The sequence below is a fragment of the Saccostrea cucullata genome, unplaced genomic scaffold (genome assembly GCF_032062105.1).
Source record: "Saccostrea cucullata isolate Sc308-1 unplaced genomic scaffold, CSIRO_AGI_Scuc_v1 ctg856, whole genome shotgun sequence".
NCBI classification, from domain to species: Eukaryota; Metazoa; Mollusca; class Bivalvia; order Ostreida; family Ostreidae; genus Saccostrea; species Saccostrea cuccullata.
The window spans coordinates 2,612-12,744 of NW_026917912.1; the positions used below are offsets into that span (position 1 = coordinate 2,612).

At 32.5% G+C, this 10,133-nt stretch overlaps 1 long non-coding RNA gene across 1 annotated transcript; it reads left to right on the top strand.

Annotated features, from left to right (window-relative positions):
• Positions 1–1,337: 1,337 nt before the first annotated feature.
• On the top strand, positions 1,338–9,184 carry LOC134260801 (uncharacterized). The gene is made up of 3 exons (XR_009990647.1): positions 1,338–1,416; positions 8,463–8,616; positions 9,102–9,184. It is a non-coding gene; the product is annotated as an uncharacterized LOC134260801 (long non-coding RNA).
• Positions 9,185–10,133: the final 949 nt, after the last annotated feature.

Sequence of the window (10,133 nt, forward strand, 5' to 3'; positions counted from 1 at the left end):
GTTGGTCACTGTTCAGTGTAATCAGTCTATACCGGTGAAGACGGACGTATGCCATACAGAACTCGGTAGCAAGAGTAATAACGTAATACTTCATCTAATGCAGGAAAATAAGATACCAAATAAGTTTACAATTATAGTTTTATAAGTCAGTGCAATATACAAAAAACACAGATAAACGTAACTGCAATAAAATGTAAAAAAAGGTAATGCAAGATATCCAGCACAAACACGGGTCGCTATTCCACGCTGATACCCGTGACAATAACGCAGTCAGGTGTAACGAATGCAACGTGTATACCCTAGTATTGATGTATGGTAGATAATGCTATCGAAAATGGCATATGCCTATTTACGAGTTGTGTTCAGCTTTAAGTTGAGAAGAAAATTAGTAAATAATCAAGCACAATTAAACTACTTACATACGTGTACATGGTATTGTCTAACTGAACAGACTTAGCTGTCATAAGGTCAAAATTGCAAAAAATAACATGCTTCTAAAAAAATCTTATATCTGTATATAATTATAAGTTTATAACATACGCCACATTCTACATAACTGTAGTGCAGGCAAACAATGAGTCGAGCACAATATCATATTCTGCTGGTGAGCTATTGCATTAGTTTAAATATTTTGAAAAAAAAGACTTGTATGAAATAGTGAATTAATGATGGTTGTCCCGACATAGGAGAAGTAGAATGGTACAAACTAGTTTATGCTCATTTGTTTGAAATTTTTATATGCCTGAATTGATAGATTCGGCACGTATATTGATTTTGTCCTTTCTGTCTGTTGTCAACTTGAACCATTGCCATGACTTTTGAATGGTGAGAGATAGAGACTTCATATTTGGTATGCATACTACGATAATTAAGTCTTTGAAATGCAACAAGGTCAATGACCTTGTGACTTTGACTGTAACTATATGTTAAAATACCTTTTTCGAACTTTTGCCATAACTGTTTATCTGTGTCTGTCTAAAGCCACGAAAAAAGTCACTGGGCGCAAAACTTCCTCTGCGTTGAACCTCTCTGTCAACTTAAACCTTCACCATAACTTTAGAACTATATGAGATAGTGACATCATATTTAGTATGCATACTCCACTTATGAAGTGCTTTCACATGACAACAAGGACAATGATTATGTGATCTTGACTGTGACCTATATGCTAAAAAAAATTGCTTTTTCGAACTTTGTTGCCGCCGGGCACATAGTGTTTTACAAGCGCATCTTGTTTTTATTTTTTCACCCATCCCGGTTGTTGCTAATGCTATTACATAATTAGTTTAAATTAGAATGAAATAGTACCTGAACATAATTTATCATTTCAGAGAGAAGAAAACTGTATGACTTTAAAAGAAAACCAGTGAGATAAAATCATATAAAATGTATGATGATTCAGGATGTTGTCATTTGGTAAGTGGTAATTAAATCATGATTGGTATGTATGACAATTACCTGAAAAAAAAAAAGATTCTAAATTTTGGGTATGTCTTCTAACCACAAGGAACCACAAGGACACCGCAAGGAACCCCAAGGACACCACATGAACCACAAGGACATGTTATTTAATTGTTATGAGTCTAATTATGGTTTATATGTGCAATTTTTAGTCATCTGAGTCACACAAGTGACCTATTGCTAGATGTTATTGTCCGACCTTGTGCTTCCTGCCCGTCTGTTTCCTAATCTTTTGAACAATTTCAGCTTCTTTTTAGCTCTACTGGTCAGGGACCAGAAGAGCTTATGCGATAGTGAGGTATCCGACATCCGTCTGTCTGTCTGTCTAGCTGTCTGTCTGTCTGTAATCAATTTTTCAAAACGCTACTCCTCCTACAGTTTTGGTCTGATTTCAATATAACTTGGCACACAAGTAGGCTACATTAAGATACTTCAAAGATTGCATCGGTTTTTGATTTCTATGAACGGTGTTGCCATGGTTACTAAAAATAGAATTTTCTGTGAAATTCCTTTAAAACGCTACTCCTCCTACAGTTTTGATCTGATTTCAATATAACTTGGCACACAAGTAGACTACACTAAGATACATAAAACAAGTGCATCGGTTTTTGATTTCGATGAACAGTGTTGCCATGGTTACTAAAAATAGAATTTTCTGTGAAATTCATTTAAAACGCTACTCCTTCTACAGTTTTGGTCTGATTTCAATATTACTTAGCACACAAGTAGACTACACTAAGATACATCAAATAGTGCATCGGTTTTTGATTTCAATGAACGGTGTTGCCATGGTTACTAAAAATAGAATTTTTAATGAAATTTTTTTAAAAGGATTCTCCTCCTACAGTTTTGATCTGATTACAGTATAACTTGGCACACAAGTACACTACACAAGATACATAAAACAGTGCATCGGTTTCGATTTCGATGAATGGTGTTGCCATGGTTACTAAAAATAGAATTTCTGTGAAAATCATATAAAATGCTACTCCTTCTACAGTTTTGTTCTGATTTCAATATTACTTGGCACTACAGTAAGATACATATAACACTGCATCGGATTTTGATTTTGATGAACAGAGTTGCCATGGTTACTAAAAATATTTATAAGTTTAGAATGCTTATTAAGGTAGTCCGATCCTCAGCTTCATAGAATCAACAGTTAAGTAATTAAAATACTCATAAAAATATCCCTGAATCCACAAAGTAAAGAAAATTTACTCACAGTTTTTCTGAAGTTAAAGATCTAGTAAATAACTTTAGACTAATTTTTTGGTGCTAGATCTATTATGACGTCATAATCAATTTCAACTTTCTTTTCCCCGTACTTTACGGCTTTAGCAGAATTATGTAGAGAAAAGGGTATTTTCATGACATTCAATTTGAAATCATATGAAAAGTTAACCTGATACCTATATTAAATTTGATATTGATTTAAAGAAGAGGCCATGAACATACTAATTACCATTTTCTGAGAGACTGTAGGCAATCTGGATACATTTCCTCTGTCAATTATGGAAAAACTCCCATATGCATGACTGGTTTTCTTAATTTTTCATTGAAAATGACAGTTTAAAATACAGTTTTTAATCTTGTTTACCAAAAAATTATACCCCGAAACACATTATTTGACCAAGCTAAAGTTATAAAGCATCAATAAAGAAATTTATCTCTCAAATTTGATAAATCTGTTGGCACCTTTCTTGACCTTAAAGTTAACCATGTTATATACATGTAGGGAAAATTGTCAAATCGCTAATATTTATGCAGAAAAATCGAATAGGAATATAAGTTATGCATTTTGTATTTGCAAATTGATCGATAAATATATTGTAGGTTAAAAAACAATAGGTATCCAGGCATTCAGATAAATTGTCATGATTTTTAAAAAAAAATTTTTGGTATTCTATATGTCTTCTATTTCCTTCATATAGTATATGCAAAGTGTAAAATGCTATTGCTATCATTGCAAGACATCACAAATCACTTCTAATTTCATATCATGCTAATTAGCATTGTTTTTTTTAGCCTCAATTCAGGAAAATCTTATTTCTCTAAAACTGTATTCAATTTTTTCCTTTTATGGGGTAAAATTGTCAACTTTTTATAAGACCTTCTCTAAGAATTCCAAAACCTTGAATCATATAAAATGAGAATTGTTGCATGAAAAATTTCATTTTCAAACTTAATAAAGTTACTGCATGACTCTAATATTTCTAGGGATTTAATCTACCATAAAACTTAGATTTAATGTCAGACTAGTTTTAGCCATTGTTCATTAAATAACTGACAAACCAACATGCTGACCTCACCTTCCCTCCAAAGTAAAATTATAAGTTTCAATGAATTAAATACAATATAAAATTAATCAATTATACAGTATCGAGTTATTTATAATTTGTTTTAACCTAATTCATTTGAAAAGTAAGGCTAGCCAACAAGACAATAAATGCCAAAGTTAGACTTCCTGTAGAAATGCAACGTGTATACAGATTTTTGACATCTTGAGTATTAGGGGTCTCCAGATAAATAACATTAGTACTACTAGGACCATTCCCCCTTCTCATGTATAACATTATAAAGGTGTACTAATGAAAAAGTTTTTTTCTTTTCCGCATTATTTATGGTTCCTTCCCTATTTTCCACAGGAAATAAGATTACCAAACAAATGCCCTTGTCAAAATTCAAATTGTATGAATTATTTCAAAGCTCAATGATGCTCAATTACGCACACCCTTTCCTATGCTTTACTATGGGCAGAGGGGTGTTTTCTTTAATTTTGGGGGCACTTCAAAGTTAAGACTCAATTTGGAAAAGGGCTTCCTCCCCTGCTTCTATAGAACATAATGGGTTGACCCATTACTGGTCAGAATGTTCACCTGTAAAAACACCATGTACCTGTATATTGGAGGTAGACAACCCCTGTATATTTAGGGTAGCTCTTGAACTGGGATATCTCCCTTGGGTATGGAGAACACAGTTTAATGAAGCCATTACTTGGGTATGGAGAACACAGTTTAATGAAGCCATTACTGGGGTGCAGTGTTTACCTACATGACACCTACATTGCCCTGTTAATTGGAGGTAAACAGTTATCTTGGTTAATTTTGGGTAGCTCTTAACAAGGATTAAGCAGAGCATTTTTAATTAATACGAGAATGTTTTTTCAACTGCAAGAACAAAGCACAATTAATCCCCCCCATTAAATTATTTTTCTTTAAATTTTAATATCCTTTTTAATTTTAACAATTTAAAATTTAATTTCTCTTTTAAATGGGAGGTCAACATTACCACTAAATCGTCAAAAATTTCAACTCATTACCGCTGCATTTTTTTCCTCAATTTTTGACTAATCATTACCGCTACATTTTTTTTTGGCTGAAAACAACTCATTACTGCAGCAGCTGCATAATAATATTGAATTAGCCAGGTATGTACGGAATATGAGTTCCAATAAATAGAATTCACTCAATGTGTAGTGAAGTACAGTAATTTTTTTTTCATTTTGAATTCTAAACAGAAGAATGAGAAGACTGTGAGTTTTAATTATAGACAGAGCTTGATTTAATTTTAAAAATTTTAAAAGTGTTTTATAAAATAAAATAAATTTCAAATAAAAAAAAAATCCAGCTCAAATACCTATTTTCACCTCCCTGTGGTGGTGAGCAGGAAACAGGACTTATACTTTTTTATGTTGTACTTTTAAATCAATCTGTACATACATACCAGTAAGTTGATGGCTAACAAAAGAGGCACTGTAGCGGTAAAGTATACTTTTATATGTAGCAGTAATGTAACGTTTTTTTGTATCGGTAATAACTATGTAGCGGTAATGTAAATTTCCATTGCAATGTAGCGGTATACATGTAATGGTATGCACCCTTTTAGATAACCAAAATAGATGGTATGAAGCTATGGGTATTACATAATTAAGAGTACATGCATCTCTAATTTTATTATTTATATGTATGTCTAAAATTATAAATTTAATATATTCCCTGTAATCTATTTTCAGATTGTCCATTTAGTTCTTAAAGGTATATCTTATATTTATGTACTTCAATACACAATTTACAATCATTATAATTTTTACTCTTAAAATATTTATTACATACAGTACTATTTTCAATAATATGCGATTAACCAAATTTATGCTACTTTAGGATATATTCTCATTGTTTTATTTTTTCAAAATTAAAGGAGCAGTGCATTAAAAAAATATCGGTCGGTATACAACACAAGTCCAAGGCCTCTTGTTTCTTATAATGCTTTCACCTATAATACAAAAGTATAGTCCAACTCTGTAAAAGATACATGGAATGGCCAACTTGATACTAATATATATAACAAGATAAAGAAATAATAACTAAATCCCCAAAACCTTTAAGGAATGAAATGCATGATCATGGATTAACTAATAGGTAGTCTGCATGGATATTGAATCAGCAACCACCCCATAAAATTATTTCATTTATCATATATGTTCATCTATATTGGTAATTATTACAAGTGATTAATCATTATTAAGGTTAATTGATTTGATTATGTTTTATTCTGTAATAAAACAAAAATGGAATGAGCAGCATTCCTTGACCATATAAGCCCTCAACACTCTGAATGACAAAAGGAGATACATGTAATTTCCTTTATTTGGTGCAACGTACTATAATGGTAGAATTTTAAAAATGTAAATAATATAATACCTCATCTCCAGAGTCCTTTATCCTTTGAACTTAATTTTTTTTACATATTTTGTAGTCGACTAAATGTAATTTAAAAGCATGCCAATATTTTGACAGCTTGGTGCCCAGGAGTAAGGAAAAATATTCTAATAATTGCATTTATGTTGATGGTTTTGGTCCCACACCTCAGGCCCTAGGGGTAAGAGATTTCCAAATCTGAAAAGTTTGCTCCCCTTTACTTTACTTTGCTTTGTGCCAAAATTGGTAGAAATTGGATAAGCTGTTCAAAAAAAGAAGCTGAAATGGTTCAAAAGACCAAAACTGTAGAAGGAGTAGCGTTTTAAATGAATTTCACAGAAAATTCTATTTTTAGTAACCATGGCAACACCGTTCATCGAAATCAAAAACAGATGCACTATTTTAAGTATCTTAATGTAGTCTACTTGTGTGCCAAGTTATATTGAAATCAGACCAAAACTGTAGGAGGAGTAGTGTTTTGAAAAATTGTTTACAGACAGACGGACAGACAGACAGACAGCTAGACAGATGGACAGACGACGGATGCATTACTATTGCATAAGCTCTTCTGGTCTCTGACCAGTAGAGCTAAAAAGAAGCTGAAATGGTTCAAAAGATTAGGAAACAGAAGAGCAGGAAGTACAACGTCGGACAATAACATATAGCAATAGGTCACCTGTGTGACTCAGATGACTAAAAATTGCACATATAAACCATAATTAGACTCATAAAAAATTAAATAAGATGTCATTGTGGTATCCTTGTGGTTCCTTGTGGTATCCTTGTGGTTCCTTGGGGTTCCTTGTGGTTCCTTGTGGTTAAAAGACATACCCTAAATTTTAAATACTGAGATGTGGTTTATCAGCTGTAAGCTACAAGAAGTTTTATGTAAAAGCTAGGGCTGAAACAATTTGCCCCCTCCATGTTATGTGTGTATTGTCGTGATTGACATACAATCAGTTCTCTAATACCGGTACATGCACTACAGTAAAACTTTGTCATCTCGAACCTGAATTGAAGAGGAAAAAACTTTGAGATCTCTCAAAAAATTTGAATGAAAAAGAGGAAATGTTATTAACTGATTTCTTGCTGGTCAGTATTTTGATGACTTTAAGGAAGCTCTAAAAACTGCACACTAAAGAGCTCTACTTTAATATTGGGTAGTTTTATGCAGTTAGAGTGATCTGCCCTTAGATTGAGATTAAGAAAAATTTTATTTTACAGTCAGTTGGATTATTTGTAATAGATTAAATTATTTTTAGCATTATCTAAAATCAAAAATAAAGAAATTAATTGATTATTTTCATAAATTTTCCAAATGTATTAAGTAAACAGCAATTATTTCTGCTCACAAATAGTCCATTGTCTTTGAAAATTTCTTGGGGAAATGATGCACATACAATATGTTCTAAATGAATAAAAAAGGCTCATTATGCACATCTTTATATGATAGATTTTTTTCTCTCCAAAGATTAATTTCTGTAAGTCTGACACTAAGTTTTTAGAGTTTCCTCAATTTTTTAGATATATGTATTCAATGAAATTATTTGAAGTATTAAATTTTGGTAAATTTTATGATAGTAAAACGTTATATGGTTGAAAATACTTTAAAAAAAACAAAACAGCATGCATGCATGACAATAGGACTTAAATTTTTAATGTCTCTTAATTTTTCAATGACATTAAAACAGGAATTGTCATCACCAATAGACAAATTTCACATTGCTAAGAGTTGTCTCCAATTGTCGGTGTATCGCTCATTTTTCTCAATTTGTCCTTTGTAAGTTACTTGTTAATATTTTCAATCTTCAAACGATATTGGACAATTACGATCTGTATCTGTATGGCCAGAGTATGGGGCAACATGAAAATCATAATGAACATGTTCATACAGATTTCATTTCTAAGATATTGACCCTCAAAGTTGGTAAGGTTATAGAGGGAAAACAGCGTCTTAAGCCGGTTGACCCGATTGACCCTGCAAAGGGGAATAACTTTTGTAAATGTGAAAGTTGTCTATGGTATATCATATAGATCTAAAACTGACTGAATTTTGATCCGCCAATTCATTATGATGAGTGGATGTAAATAATGTTGGTCAATTTTTGTAAAAAAAAAAAAATAAATAAATTACTTGTTTATAAACCGAGTGTACATGCAATACTGGCATAAAATTACTCATAAGATGTATACTTGCACCATGATAAAAGCACATGTGTCCAATGCAGCATATGATAAATCAGTAACATACAAGTACATGTATATCTATACCGTAATACATATATATTGCATTGTTTTTAGAATCCTGTTCTGTGGATGCCCTTAGAAAGTGTGTCTACCCATCACGCCATCTGATATCACTTGTTCTGAGCATATTTCTCTCTCAAACTTAAACTACAGAGAGCCTGTGGATAGAGGATGAAGAGTGACCTTGGACTAATTTTCTATGTCAAAGGTCAGTATCAAAATGTACTGTATATCTTTATTCAAAGTCGTAGTCCAGAGAACATTTCTTCCTTTGTGTAATCTAGCTTTTATGCAATGGGGTGGAGGGTCTGCAATGATCTTCAACCAATTTTTTAGGTCAAATATCAAAATTAAAAAAAAATTCTCTCTCTAATATTTTTGATATTATAAAGAGTATGTTTTCTCTCAAAATAATTTAACTTAAAGCAGGGTTCTATGAAATTGTAATATATTCTCAATGACATAATAAGGCTGAAAACATTATTTATATTATGTAATATTTTTTTCCTTATCATAAAGCATTAAATTTTAAAGAGACACATTAAATGTTGAAATCATTTGTATCATGGTCATGGAAAGTAATTATTGATATTGGTATATTAAAGAACATTGACTGATCTTTCAGATTTCTAAGTTATATTCAAGCATTATAATTCTGACACATCATATGATAATTTTGTATGAATATTGCAGATCATAGGTGTTGTGAAGAAAATATCAGGGAACTGATGTTGAAAGAAGTACTTAATGACACTTATGAATGGACTTACATGTGAAAGACTGTTCCATTGTTTATCTAAGATATATGAATTTATTTAGTATTTTGATAACATTGAAAAATACTGTTACAGTTTTAGTACATCAAATGAATTATTAAACATATAAAATGGTAATGCTTTTTTCTTTTACATGTAATAATTTTTTTGATAGTTTTTTGAAAAGAATACACATTATTTCACATCGCTTCCTTTAGAAAAGTTAGGGAATCTTGAAGTTTCCCAGTAATTTCAACCAGGAATGGGACTCCAGATAATTCCACCAAGTTTCCGCCACACAGAAACTGCTTCACAAGTTCCATATAGTTTCCTGAGTCAAGGAAACTTTAGGAATCGTAAGGTTTCACGAGCTTCCATGTAGTTTCCCGTAGTAGGAAACCTTAAGATTCCATCAAGTTTCCATTCCACGGAAACCACTACGCTCCAATTCCATGTGGTTTCCCGAGTCACGGAAACTTTGGGAATCGTGAGGTTTCCCAAGCTTCCATGTAGTTTCCCGTAAAAGAAAACCTAAAAATTCCACCAAGTTTCCATTCCACGGAAACCACGACGCTCCGATTCCATATGGTTTCCTGAGTCACGGAAACTATATGAATCGTGAGGTTTCCCGAGCTTCCATGTAGTTTCCCATAAAAGGAAACCTAAAGATTCCACCAAGTTTCCATTCCATGGAAACCACTACGCTCCGATTCCATCAAGTTTCCTGATTCTGGAAACCAGTGGAATCTTCAAGTTTCCCATTACGGGAAACTAAATGGATGTTCGGGAAACTTCAGGTTTACAGAGGTTTCCGTGGTTCGGGATACCTTATGGAATCGGAGCGTAGTAGTTTCCGTGTCACGGAAACTTGGCGGAATAACCTGGCATCCGCTGCGGAAACCACTGGGAAACGATGTAAACTTGAGGTTTCCATGTGGTTTCCATAAAGTTTCCCATGATGGGAAACCTT